Below are 14,345 nucleotides of genomic sequence, written 5' to 3'. Positions count from 1 at the left end.
CCACAGCCACATCTCACCCCACCTGAAAGACCTGCACTGGCTCCCCGTCAACAATAGGATCACTTTCAAGCTCCTCACCCATGCACACAAAGCACTCCACAACGCCGGACCGGCATACCTCAACAGCTGACTCACTCTCTACACCGCAAACCATCAGCTCTGCTCCACCGACCTCTCACTCGCCATAGTCCCCCGCATCCGAAGAGCGACCACCGGTGGGAGATCGCTCTCCTTCCTTGCCGCCAAGACCTGGAACTCCCTCCCCATCCTCCTACGGCAGACCCAGGACCTACTAACCTCCAGGAGGCTACTCAATACCTGGCTGTTCGAGCAGTAGCAGCACCCCCTCACCCCTTCCAGCGCCTTGAGACCCTCACGGGTGAGTAGTGCGCTTTACAAATGTTCTGATTGATTGATTGATTGATTATCAAGATAATGCAGATGCAATTTTACAATGGTTGTTCCCTACCCTCTAGCTCAAATACAGCAAAGTCCTCGTTCTATCCAGTTAAAGGCCACACCAGCCTGTTTTTCATCTGCCATATATTTCTACTTAGCCCACTCATTACCAGTGGCTTGGGAAATGGGCTTTTTCTCTACCCACCGTGGCAAATTCTCCCCATTACAAGTTAGGAATTACTAGGGAATCAGTAAGTCTGAATCCAATTCTCCCATTAAATTCCTAATTTTATCTCAGGCTTTCACTGGGAGCATTCAGCAGCTGCAAAAACACTGGGTGATGGTAAACCGCTCCTATTTCTGAGGGGGCTGGTTATTAAATAGCCACTCATAATGAGGGTGTAAATGGTATCCTGTACCAAGATTGTGATACGGTTCTAGAGAAGGGCTACAAATGTCTGGAAGCCAATCTCCCTATACAGCTCTTAAATGGCTATATTGACTGCGCAGCACATAAATCAAATAGTGATTTTTTTTTATACCAATCTGAGAGCCGATTCATGAAAAGCATTTATAAGTACGAAAGTACTACTAAAGGAATGCTGTCTCACCTTCTCTTCCATGCCTTTTCAAAATGAGCGTAAAACAAATCCAACTCCCTCCTTGTAAAAGTACAAAGGGGACTAGGGGCCATATGTAGGTTATCCCCGATTACCGATTCTTAAATACAGAATCATACCGATTCAGTATTTAAGAACTGGCAATCGGGATGTAGGTATATTTACAGAATCAATTACAGAATCGGTAAGATTCAGTAATTACCGAATCGGTATTTACCGATTCGGTAATTGACATTGATTCCTATGGGCCTATAGGCCCATAGGAATCAATGTCAATTACCGAATCGGTAAATACCGATTCGGTATAATTACCGAATTTACAAGGGGGACAGGGTGTCACTTTGACACCCTGTTGCACCCCTGATTCTGGCTTGTGTGCAATGTGACACACATACATGCCCTTAGGGCATGTATGTGTGCCACATGGCACAGGTGTACATGCACAGATGTGCATGTACACAGGAATTCGTTATTTACCATGAGATAGTATTTCATGGTAAATAGCGAATTCTTAAGCGCCTGCGGCACTATTTTAAGTTCCACCTACATCTGGAATTACCGATTTAGTAAATATACCGAGTCGGTATTTTACCGAATCTGTAAATTTACCGAATCGGTAAATTTACAGATTCTGTCAAATTCGGGCCCCCTACATCTCAAAAACCAATTACCGGTCAGTAACGGCCAAAATCGGCCGTTACCGACCGGTAATTGGCGACCTACATCTGGTCCATAGTCCTCTCTGTTTGAACTATTTGTTTCACAGATATTCACTGAATATTCCCACTTTATTTCCATGCTTGAGAACAATTCACAAAGGTATTTAATTTTTTTTTTTAAAAGTAGTATTACTTTTAGTACTCCAAAATTCCTTTCTGAACATGCCCCTTTGTTGTCAATATTTTAGTAGCAGTTGTAGCTGAGAAGTAGGTACAGTATCTCATACTTAGGGTTTGATTATATGATGCAGCTCCGAAAGGCTCCGAATCAGATTCGGGTCTTCTGAAATCGATTTGCAGCCTGTCTTTCCAACCAATTCTCGAAGGTTTCTGAACACCGGATGATGATGTTCATAAAGCTTTCGGACTTTCCAACTCGGTTACAGATGACATTCGGAGGAACCAAGTCGTTCGGAGCTGACTCGTACAGGTCTGCGGAACGCATTTCCGACCAACCGATTACGATATCAGATATGAACAGCCTTTCCGAATCGGGTATTCCAAGTAAGATCGACTGTCAAAATATGACTTTGGGGGCCTTTAGCAGGCCCCCCTTCACCCGGGGCATTCCGAATGGGGCCTATGGGGGCCCCCAAGGGACCCCTCTTTCCAACCATACACAATGTGGCAAGCACCAAGGGTTGCCTGCCACAGGGTGCAAAATTTTCCCCAACCACCCCTTTTCTTCAATAGGAGCCTATGGATTCGGTTGGAAATTATGCTCCCATTGAAGTCAATGGGAGTCTGACCGATTCTTATCCGGAAGCATCATAATCGGTCGGTCGGGCTCCCCAGATCCGATCAAGTCAGAAACCATTCTGAGACTGATTCGGTCGGAATGCTTTCCAACTGGCATGGTAATCAACCCCTAAGTTACTATTAGCAAGGTGCATGACTTTTATATTTTGTCAAAAATATTGTTAGTAGTTATGATCATTGCTGTAACATTGTGATGTCATTTATTTTGTGTGATCTTGTACTACAGGAAAAAATAATGTTTTTACTATTTTTAATAATGATGTACTCATTATCAAGTTTGTAAATATTGAGGTATACATTTATATGTAATTTAATATATAATTTTTGATTTTCTTTTAAAAAAGTAATTTTTTATTGTGTACATTTTTACATTTTTTATTATCTATATTATTATGTTTTTAAATGATTTCGAAGTGGGTTGTAGGGTTACTCGTTGGAAATTTGACAGGAGTGTTTTGTTTTTTTGTTTTTAGTATTATTCAAAAAAGTTTTTTAAAAAAGTAGGTGTTGTTTGCATTGACAATAATTTTAAATGTATTAATTCTACATTTATATTGTTTAGTTATTATGTAGTTTAGTTTACAGTTCTGTTATATATTGTTTGCAATTCATTACTGAATTGTTTTTAATAATGGTAGACATTTGGTTAAAAATCTATTTTTAATTAAACATTTTAGTTTTTGTTGTCATGTTTTAGAATATTTTGTTTTGCTTGTAATTGAAAATTGTTGGTTTGTTTTCATTTCTTTTATTGCTCTGCATTTGTAATGATACTTTTAATATTTTTTTCTGGCTAATTGGAATTTTAATGACATTTTAATTTCAGGTTTTTTATGTGATGTGCTTGGACGTGTGTTTTAATGTTCCTAATTTTAAGAAATTGGGTTAGCTTTAAGTGTAAATAATTTGTATCTTACATTTTGTTTTGTTAGAATGTGGTGAAGATTGGAATCTGAATATGAAATGTTTCCCTCCCCCAACATAACACTTTCCTCAATGCAGCTAAATTTGAACTGGCAATAGTATTTCCAACCACACAAATTCCTAAACTTTCCCCAGCATGGTTACATTAGGTGACAACATAGGAAATCTAGCCCCCATAGACCAACACTTTAGCAAATATGGTTGCATTTTGAGTGTTAATAGTTAAGCAGAACAATACTATCCACAATGTGATAGAACTTTGGAGTGGAAATAGTAAGTCTAACACCCTCAAAGAGCATAACAGTTTCTTCAATGTGGTTAGATGTGAAGCGGGGAATGTGAATCTTACCTATCTAAGTGTAGCTCTATCCACAACGTTGTTAGGTTTGGAGTCTTAAATAGCAATCTAATCCCCTCAAGTCCAACACTGTCCTCAGTTTGGTTATTTTTGACAGGGGAATACTAAATATTTTTCCTCACCCCAATCCAGCATCAGTTTGAAGAGGAAATAGTAAATTTAACATCTTCAAAGTCAAACACATTCCTAACTGTGGTTATGTTGTGAATAGTAAATCTAACCCCTCTAAAGTACAACACTTTCCCCAATGTGGTTCACTTTGGAGTGGGAATAATAAATCTGAACATCCCAAAGCCCAACTCTTTTTCTACTATGGTTAATTTTGAAGTGGGAAATGTAAAACTAATAAACCCCAAAATGTAACACTTTCCAAATTGTGGTTAGGTTTGAAGTAGAAACAACAAGTGATGGACTGAATGTGGATCAATGTCACACACTCCCCCAGTCAAAAGATCTGGGCCCAAATCCATCGTTTTTTTGCGCTCCACACCACCCTGGGTTAGACAATGGCGATATGCAAATCAGCTCTGACCCTGTTGCCCCATGGGAACAGTCCAGTCCGAACTACAAAAGCCATGTCCTTCCCAGAACGGAATCAAGCATCCGAGGACCGGACCGGTTTCGAGGTAACACCTCTCATCAGCCCGGCTAGCTTGACTCCAAATGGTGTGGAGTGCCTGGGACCCACGTCTGGGCATCCCCAGCGCACTTAGGGCGGCAATTGCAAAAACAACAAGTGATGGACTGAATGTGGATCAATGTCACACACTCCCCCAGTCAAAAGATCTGGGCCCAAATCCATCGTTTTTTTGCACTCCACACCACCCTGGGTTAGACAATGGCGATATGCAAATCAGCTCTGACCCTGTTGCCCCATGGGAACAGTCCAGTCCGAACTACAAAAGCCATGTCCTTCCCAGAACGGAATCAAGCATCCGAGGACCGGACCGGTTTCGAGGTAACACCTCTCATCAGCCCGGCTAGCTTGACTCCAAATGGTGTGGAGTGCCTGGGACCCACGTCTGGGCATCCCCAGCGCACTTAGGGCGGCAATTGCAAAAACAACAAGTGATGGACTGAATGTGGATCAATGTCACACACTCCCCCAGTCAAAAGATCTGGGCCCAAATCCATCGTTTTTTTGCACTCCAAACCACCCTGGGTTAGACAATGGCAATATGCAAATCAGCTCTGACCCTGTTGCCCCATGGGAACAGTCCAGTCCGAACTACAAAAGCCATGTCCTTCCCAGAACGGAATCAAGCATCCGAGGACCGGACCGGTTTCGAGGAAACACCTCTCATCAGCCCGGCTAGCTTGACTCCAAATGGTGTGGAGTGCCTGGGACCCACGTCTGGGCATCCCCAGCGCACTTAGGGCGGCAATTGCAAAAACAACAAGTGATGGACTGAATGTGGATCAATGTCACACACTCCCCCAGTCAAAAGATCTGGGCCCAAATCCATCGTTTTTTTGCACTCCACACCACCCTGGGTTAGACAATGGCGATATGCAAATCAGCTCTGACCCTGTTGCCCCATGGGAACAGTCCAGTCCGAACTACAAAAGCCATGTCCTTCCCAGAACGGAATCAAGCATCCGAGGACCGGACCGGTTTCGAGGTAACACCTCTCATCAGCCCGGCTAGCTTGACTCCAAATGGTGTGGAGTGCCTGGGACCCACGTCTGGGCATCCCCAGCGCACTTAGGGCGGCAATTGCAAAAACAACAAGTGATGGACTGAATGTGGATCAATGTCACACACTCCCCCAGTCAAAAGATCTGGGCCCAAATCCATCGTTTTTTTGCACTCCACACCACCCTGGGTTAGACAATGGCGATATGCAAATCAGCTCTGACCCTGTTGCCCCATGGGAACAGTCCAGTCCGAACTACAAAAGCCATGTCCTTCCCAGAACGGAATCAAGCATCCGAGGACCGGACCGGTTTCGAGGTAACACCTCTCATCAGCCCGGCTAGCTTGACTCCAAATGGTGTGGAGTGCCTGGGACCCACGTCTGGGCATCCCCAGCGCACTTAGGGCGGCAATTGCAAAAACAACAAGTGATGGACTGAATGTGGATCAATGTCACACACTCCCCCAGTCAAAAGATCTGGGCCCAAATCCATCGTTTTTTTGCACTCCACACCACCCTGGGTTAGACAATGGCGATATGCAAATCAGCTCTGACCCTGTTGCCCCATGGGAACAGTCCAGTCCGAACTACAAAAGCCATGTCCTTCCCAGAACGGAATCAAGCATCCGAGGACCGGACCGGTTTCGAGGTAACACCTCTCATCAGCCCGGCTAGCTTGACTCCAAATGGTGTGGAGTGCCTGGGACCCACGTCTGGGCATCCCCAGCGCACTTAGGGCGGCAATTGCAAAAACAACAAGTGATGGACTGAATGTGGATCAATGTCACACACTCCCCCAGTCAAAAGATCTGGGCCCAAATCCATCGTTTTTTTGCACTCCACACCACCCTGGGTTAGACAATGGCGATATGCAAATCAGCTCTGACCCTGTTGCCCCATGGGAACAGTCCAGTCCGAACTACAAAAGCCATGTCCTTCCCAGAACGGAATCAAGCATCCGAGGACCGGACCGGTTTCGAGGTAACACCTCTCATCAGCCCGGCTAGCTTGACTCCAAATGGTGTGGAGTGCCTGGGACCCACGTCTGGGCATCCCCAGCGCACTTAGGGCGGCAATTGCAAAAACAACAAGTGATGGACTGAATGTGGATCAATGTCACACACTCCCCCAGTCAAAAGATCTGGGCCCAAATCCATCGTTTTTTTGCACTCCACACCACCCTGGGTTAGACAATGGCGATATGCAAATCAGCTCTGACCCTGTTGCCCCATGGGAACAGTCCAGTCCGAACTACAAAAGCCATGTCCTTCCCAGAACGGAATCAAGCATCCGAGGACCGGACCGGTTTCGAGGTAACACCTCTCATCAGCCCGGCTAGCTTGACTCCAAATGGTGTGGAGTGCCTGGGACCCACGTCTGGGCATCCCCAGCGCACTTAGGGCGGCAATTGCAAAAACAACAAGTGATGGACTGAATGTGGATCAATGTCACACATTCCCCCAGTCAAAAGATCTGGGCCCAAATCCATCGTTTTTTTGCACTCCACACCACCCTGGGTTAGACAATGGCGATATGCAAATCAGCTCTGACCCTGTTGCCCTGTTGTGGAGTGCAAAAAAACGATGGATTTGGGCCCAGATCTTTTGACTGGGGGAATGTGTGACATTGATCCACATTCGGTCCATCACTTGTTGTTTTTGCAATTGCCGCCCTAAGTGCGCTGGGGATGCCCAGACGTGGGTCCCAGGCACTCCACACCACTTGGAGTCAAGCTAGCCGGGCTGATGAGAGGTGTTACCTCGAAACCGGTCCGGTCCTCGGATGCTTGATTCCGTTCTGGGAAGGACATGGCTTTTGTAGTTCGGACTGGACTGTTCCCATGGGGCAACAGGGTCAGAGCTGATTTGCATATCGCCATTGTCTAACCCAGGGTGGTGTGGAGTGCAAAAAAACGATGGATTTGGGCCCAGATCTTTTGACTGGGGGAATGTGTGACATTGATCCACATTCGGTCCATCACTTGTTGTTTTTGCAATTAGGTTTGAAGTAGAACCATTAATGTAACCCCCCTCAAAGTTTAACACTCTGATTAATGTGGAAACGTTTGTAATCCAGGAAAGAAAGTACGCTGAGATGAAGTTGTATCTAAAAGGTAGATTTATTCTTCAGTACAATCAGGACAGGAACATTAGAGGATAAGATGGTTGTAGTACAATCAGCCCCACCGGGAGCATCATCCCTGCTGCTCAGCTCACATACAGCAACTGACAATTCCACACAAACAAACACACAAGGAACATTCTGTGACATCACTTACACTGGCTGAGCAGCAGAGTACAGAACACAGAGAACGGACTAACCAGAGATGAGAGCAGGATACCACAGTTGGAATATTAAATCAGACCCCCCAGATCCACTCCCCCAAAGTCCAACACTTTCCACGGTGTGCTTAAGTTTGGCATGGGAATGGTTAATCTGATCCTCCCAAAGTTCAGTACTTTCTCTAGTGTGGTGCGGTTTGGAGTGGAAATACTTAATGTAAGTCACATGAATATTGGTTAGCTCGCTAAAGATGGCTAGTTTGGAGAAAATACAATTTTATTTTATTTTGTAACAAAATAAACTTTGTTTCCAACTTTTATCATGTTTCCCATTTTTAATTGAAAAAGAAGACAGTTTACTGGAACAATTTTTATTTAAATTCTTATGTTTCATTTTTCAATAAACATTTATCCTGTTTGCGATTTTTTCAAACATTTTATGGACATAAATGCATGTTGTTAACAAACATCTTTTATATTTTTCTGTTTCTATTTTCTTTTTTTATATAAAAATACTGTAAATAAATGTTTTTTGATTAATATAGCATTATTTGTTATATATTTTTACTTTGATATAAGACTATTTTTAGACACCGTTTAAATACATTTACATTTTTTTTACATATTTTCTACATTTTTGTGGGTAAAAAATAAATTTCCTGCATTTATTTATTGCACTTGTTTGTAAAGAAAAAAAGTATTTATTTCATTTCCATTATTCCACAGTTTTTTGTTACCACTTGCTTTATTATGTAATCTATTTTCATTATTTTTGGGCGTTTGAGGCTCTGCAGGTTAGTTGTTCCTCATTGCTGTTCTGTTAAAGCCTAGAGGTAAGTTTATTATTTATAAATTTTTTATACTTAATACTTAGGGGAAGTAGTATATTATTAGATTGGCTAGTAGTTGTATGTTTATGTGTTTTTTTAAATGTTATCATTAGTATGGATCTTTTTCATACTTGATTATGGTGTGTGCACTAGGCCCAAGTCTTTTTATTGTATATCAATTAATAAATCAGTAATGTAGTACTTGCATCCCAAGAGGGCATCCAGGCACCTGCTACAGGTCTCAGTCGAGGAGCCAGGTCTTAAGCTCCTTTCTGGAATGGGTCAGCGAGGGTGTGGGGGGGAAGTGGAGGTGAAAGGTGTTCCAGGCTTTGGTATGAGAAGACGAAGAAGGAGGCCCCTCTGGCACAGCAGCAGGGTCTGCGAGGGACCTGTGAGAGGTTTAGGTGAGTGGAGGTTCCTGGGGTAATCGGTGGAAGTGCTGGTGGGGGCTCATGTAGGTGGATCTTTGGCCATACAGGGCTTTGTAGGTATGGGTCAGAAGCTTGAAATGGCATCCCCTTTGTACCAGAAGCCAATGGAGGTCTTTCAGGTACTGGGTGATGTGGGTTCTCTTGGGCAGGTAAAGGATCAGCCTGGCGGCTGTGTTCTTGATCGATTAGAGTTTTGCATGAGTTCTGTGGTGGTGCCTTTGGCCGTGTTTGCGTTACCCCATTAGCTTGTAATGGGGTACCAGCACAAGAGTAGTGCCAGGATTGCTTAAGGGAATTTACTGGGGCCTGAGGAGACCAGAGAAAGGAGAACTTGGGATGTCAGGGTAGTGGAGCAAGCGAGGTAAGTGTTTTTTCTTTTTATTTACACACACCACTCACCTTGCATGCATGCACGCATCAACACCACATATGCCTACCGCCCTCACTCTGCCTACATGCCAGCCGCCACTGATAGTAGAACCCTTGTATCGCTTTGTGTGGGTAAACCTTTGGGATTTTGCAAATCATAGATTGTTTATGATCAATAATGACTTCTGTTTGATTACTGTTAAGAATTTGTTATAGGTTCCTCTTTGCTTGTTTAGTAGCAGTGTCTATATTAAAGGGATATTTGTGTTATGGTATTGACCATGGATAGAGAATATATTTTTGTAAATGGTGGTGGCACCTTTTAAATTTCCTGCCCATCATCCATGTGTATTACAATAAGAAGTTGGTCACAATAGCAATAAAAACTTCAAGGTAAACATAGAAAAATTTGAATGAAAGTATTCACGAGGACATAATCATACATCTACAGTAGATGCAATTTATTCTCGAAAAATCAAAATTAATTGTCTACCCACTTCGGAGAATGGTGCTCAGGTTGGAAGAGAGGTAGAGTGCTCAGGATAAAAAGTACGTTTGTGAGGGTTGAAAGAAAAGGAAAGGTAATGTGCCATATGTACATTATAAATACATAATGAAAACCTGTCCGGCCTACAGAAGGCGAATCATTATAACAAAAACATAGCAATCTGTGGATGCTGAAAAGAAATCTCAGGTATTTATACTTGTTAATGGAAGTAAACAGAAGTCAACCTTTCGACCCTTTCCCAAAATCAAGGTTGTTGAATCCTTAGCATGGGGTCTTTATCAGGACAGAAAGATAGAGCAGCTAAAAGAGATTGAATTCTCTGTATTACTTACATGAAGCCTCATGGCTGAATGTGAATGCTACTTAAAATGAGGAGGTATTTACCAAATCAGAACACAGCAAGGTAACTCAGGATGGATAGCATTGTGGGAGGGCTCCTTAAAGCTCCTAAAGCAGAGAAAACAAGCATTATTCTATGGGGCAAGGTCTAGTAGGGTGAAGCCTCAGAGACCCAAGTGATAAGAACTTACTTGGAACGTGGACAAAGGTGTAACGAATCACCTTAGCACGACTGCCCAAACGAGTGAAAGGTAATCTTTGTCGACAAATCATTCACATTTAAATCTTAAGCAGATGCAGTCAGTCACCTGGCAGGCACGGCCCGTGACGGGTGTGCCACCAGGCGGTGACGTGGGGCGGGGGAGGGTCAGGGTGGGGGGTTGTAAAATGCAGGAAATGGACGATTTAAGGTAAGTACCGGAAAAAAAAAGAATTTGTTGCGCACGCTGCATCACATTTGGCGATGCAGTGCGCGCAAAGAAATTCGTTGTATTTTTTTTTGTTGGTACTTACCTTAAATCATCTGTTTCCCGCATCTTACAACACCCCACCCTGTCCCTCCCCCGCCCCACGTCACCGTCCGGTGATACACCTGTCATGGGCCGTGCCTGTTACCTGCCCATCAAAGCACACAAAGAAAAGGGGTCAGAGGATCCCACAGTGTCTAGGATCAAACCTAGTGTAAACTAAAAAAGGGCATAAAATTAGGGAACTGCATGAGCATCAACAATGACAAGCAGTTAGGGAAAAACTAGTGATCATAGATCCGGGGGGGGAGAATTAACAGTGTAAACAGTGAAGAACGACCGAAGATTATATGCGAAAGCCTCATACAAGGATGTGAAGTCATGCATGGGTAAAAAATATGTAAGGCAGCTCTAATAACTAGGCAAGTCACGACTTGTGTGAGCAGGGAAAAACAATCCCTTAGAGATTTACAGAATGGCATGAGTTAGTAGATAAAAGCATGCCCCACAGTGCTAGTATTGTCTCACAATTATACTAAAACAAGGCTCCCAACGGCGGTTGTGCTTACCTTAAGGCGACATGATGAATCTACAGGAAGGGACACAAAAAGCATCGGATAGACTTAATTCGCACTAGAAAAAATGGGTGACAGACTCACACCATACACAAAAGTGTAGAAATTAAAAGATGCTCAAGAAAAAACTCTAAGCAATAGCCTACCTCCGTTCGCCGTCAGTGTCAAGATGGACTGGTGCGCTGGGCCCCGGTGAGTTTCTACGATTTCGGATTTCGGCCCGTATCTAGCCGCCATTTTGTGTCCTGTCGCCATTTTGTGTGCCCTCACTCAGGCAGCAGGCGAACGATGTGCTTTTGCTTTTTCAGCTGCTACATGTCTTTTCAGTTAAAAAGTAACTCTATTGTCCTTGTTCATGAAACCCGATGTCAGGATCTGGCCGAGTTCGTTAATCCATGTCTGGTTCGATTGATCCCTGTCTCGGCCGATTATTTGCCCTCTCCTATTCTTTCCTTATACTATCTTATCCGACTGGCCTTCGCTATTCTCTCCTTGTATGCTCCTATTACACAACCGATACAGATAAGGGGGTGGTGATGAACAGAGTGTCTGAATTAAGCAGACCACTCTTACCCAGTCCAAAGATCAGGGCTTGATCCATCACCGTTATTTATCTCACTGCCCCATCCCAGCTCAGAACCTGGCTATATGCAAATTAGTCTGTCCCTGGCCCAGTGCATCATTGTCCACCCTAAGCGTGGAAGGGTATACTCAGATGTGAGTCCCTTGCTCATTGCACCATCAGGATTCAAGCAAGCCGGGCCGAAGAGGCTGAAATGCCAGAAACCGGTCCCCGGTAGCTTGTTTCCTTCCCAGTGTAAGAATTGGCTTTTGTAGTTTGGTTTGCCCTGTTCCCATCATGCACTGGGACAGGAACAGACTAATTTGCATACAGCCAGGTTCTGAAACTGGGATGGTGCAGTGAGCTAAAAAACGGTGTTGGATCTAGCCCTGATCTCTTGACTGGGTGAGAGTATTCTGTTTAATTCAGAGACTCTGTCCCTCACCACCCCTTGTTGTAAATATTTTTGTCCACCCTAAGCGTGGAAGGGTATACTCAGATGTGAGTCCCTTGCTCATTGCACCATCAGGATTCAAGCAAGCCGGGCCGAAGAGGCTGAAATGCCAGAAACCGGTCCCCGGTAGCTTGTTTCCTTCCCAGTGTAAGAATTGGCTTTTGTAGTTTGGTTTGCCCTGTTCCCATCATGCACTGGGACAGGAACAGACTAATTTGCATACAGCCAGGTTCTGAAACTGGGATGGTGCAGTGAGCTAAAAAACGGTGTTGGATCTAGCCCTGATCTCTTGACTGGGTGAGAGTATTCTGTTTAATTCAGAGACTCTGTCCCTCACCACCCCTTGTTGTAAATATTTTTGTCCACCCTAAGCGTGGAAGGGTATACTCAGATGTGAGTCCCTTGCTCATTGCACCATCAGGATTCAAGCAAGCCGGGCCGAAGAGGCTGAAATGCCAGAAACCGGTCCCCGGTAGCTTGTTTCCTTCCCAGTGTAAGAATTGGCTTTTGTAGTTTGGTTTGCCCTGTTCCCATCATGCACTGGGACAGGAACAGACTAATTTGCATACAGCCAGGTTCTGAAACTGGGATGGTGCAGTGAGCTAAAAAACGGTGTTGGATCTAGCCCTGATCTCTTGACTGGGTGAGAGTATTCTGTTTAATTCAGAGACTCTGTCCCTCACCACCCCTTGTTGTACCTATTACACAACCATCCTTTGAGGCACACAAATACGTCCTGTCACCTGCACGAGGGGATTGTGGACACCATCACTGATTAATTTGTCGGGAGGGGTAGCACACTTGGTCTGAAAAAGGGGCCTATTTGAGACACCTGATAGCTTGTTTTTCAACTTTTCTCATTGGTTCGTTTTGTATGTGCAAAGAGTGGGATATTGTAAATGTGTTTCCTATAAAAGACTGTGCGCCACGGATTGAAGTGGCAGTCTCCTTAGAATCCACCCTGTGTGTAACTTCTGGGACAACTGTGTTTAGCTGCAGCTAATAGACCTGGCTTCCACGCTCAACGGAGTGTCTCGTGTCTCTGCTAGTTGCAAGGCAGGTGAACTCGGGGATTTAGGTGTGCCCTGCGCCGCCCGACCCATAAGGCCCGGTTCTCCACCGGACGTAGCCTAGATGAAGACAAACCATCTATGTGCACGTGTTTTGCAACTGCTCGGTGCACGCACGTCTCACGTAGTCAACTGGGCTCGGTGATCCAGATCAGGCAATCTGGGTATGGATAGTGGGGACAGGGATGGACTCCCTAATCATAGGTAAATATGGAGTGTTCAAATAATGTGTTAAAATTCATGGAGTCATGAAAACAGGTTGTTGACAATGAATACATGAGTAATCAACTGGGGGGGATGGAGGAATTGTTGTCCATTCATTTCCCCATTTCAATATTTAGGTAATCAAGTGGTAGAATGGACACTTGTAACTGCTCAACCGTTGGTTAGCATGGATCACCCTCATAAACGCGATGTCACTTGAATGCAGTATATTACTGTACTCCGCCCCACATTAGCGTTGTGGCATTGTCATTGGATGTCCAATATCGTGCTGTATGCCAGCCTCACCCAGAGGCAACCTCAGATTCTGGCAGCAGTGTCCAGAGATAAAAATAAAATATGAGGGAAGAATTGTGTTTAAAAAACAAAACTTAACCTAAAAGCACTTTATTAGAAAGAGGTTAAGTCTGTCCTTAAAAAGAATGGTGGATATAGGTATAAGAACAAGTTACTAGATCTTACTATACCACTTCATGAATAGCGTTGACATGTTTCAGCTCCCTAGTGCCCAGCCGGGTCTATGGAGCCTTCGTCAGGACAAACAAACATAGATTACTTACACCACTTGTGTAGTAATTCACAGTGTTGTATTTAACACTGGGTTAATTGCTCTCAAATCTGTAGGTAAAGGGAGAGAGGAAAAAACAAGCAAATATAGATAGAAAAGAAAAACTTTTTGAAGTACATATCAGCACAATTCTCCAAATTGTGTGGATTTTAGAGCTTATCTTAAGCTCGCAATTCAGAAGGGTGGTTTCACTAAGGACATCCCATTGAGCCCATGCTTACTGAGAAAATATCAACAAAAAGGGAATTAGTT

This window comes from Lissotriton vulgaris, chromosome 2_1 (assembly GCF_964263255.1).
Source record: "Lissotriton vulgaris chromosome 2_1, aLisVul1.2, whole genome shotgun sequence".
In the NCBI taxonomy this organism is placed as follows: Eukaryota; Metazoa; Chordata; class Amphibia; order Caudata; family Salamandridae; genus Lissotriton; species Lissotriton vulgaris.
The sequence above is the reverse complement of the archived record's forward strand: the minus strand, read 5'-3'. Positions refer to the sequence as shown.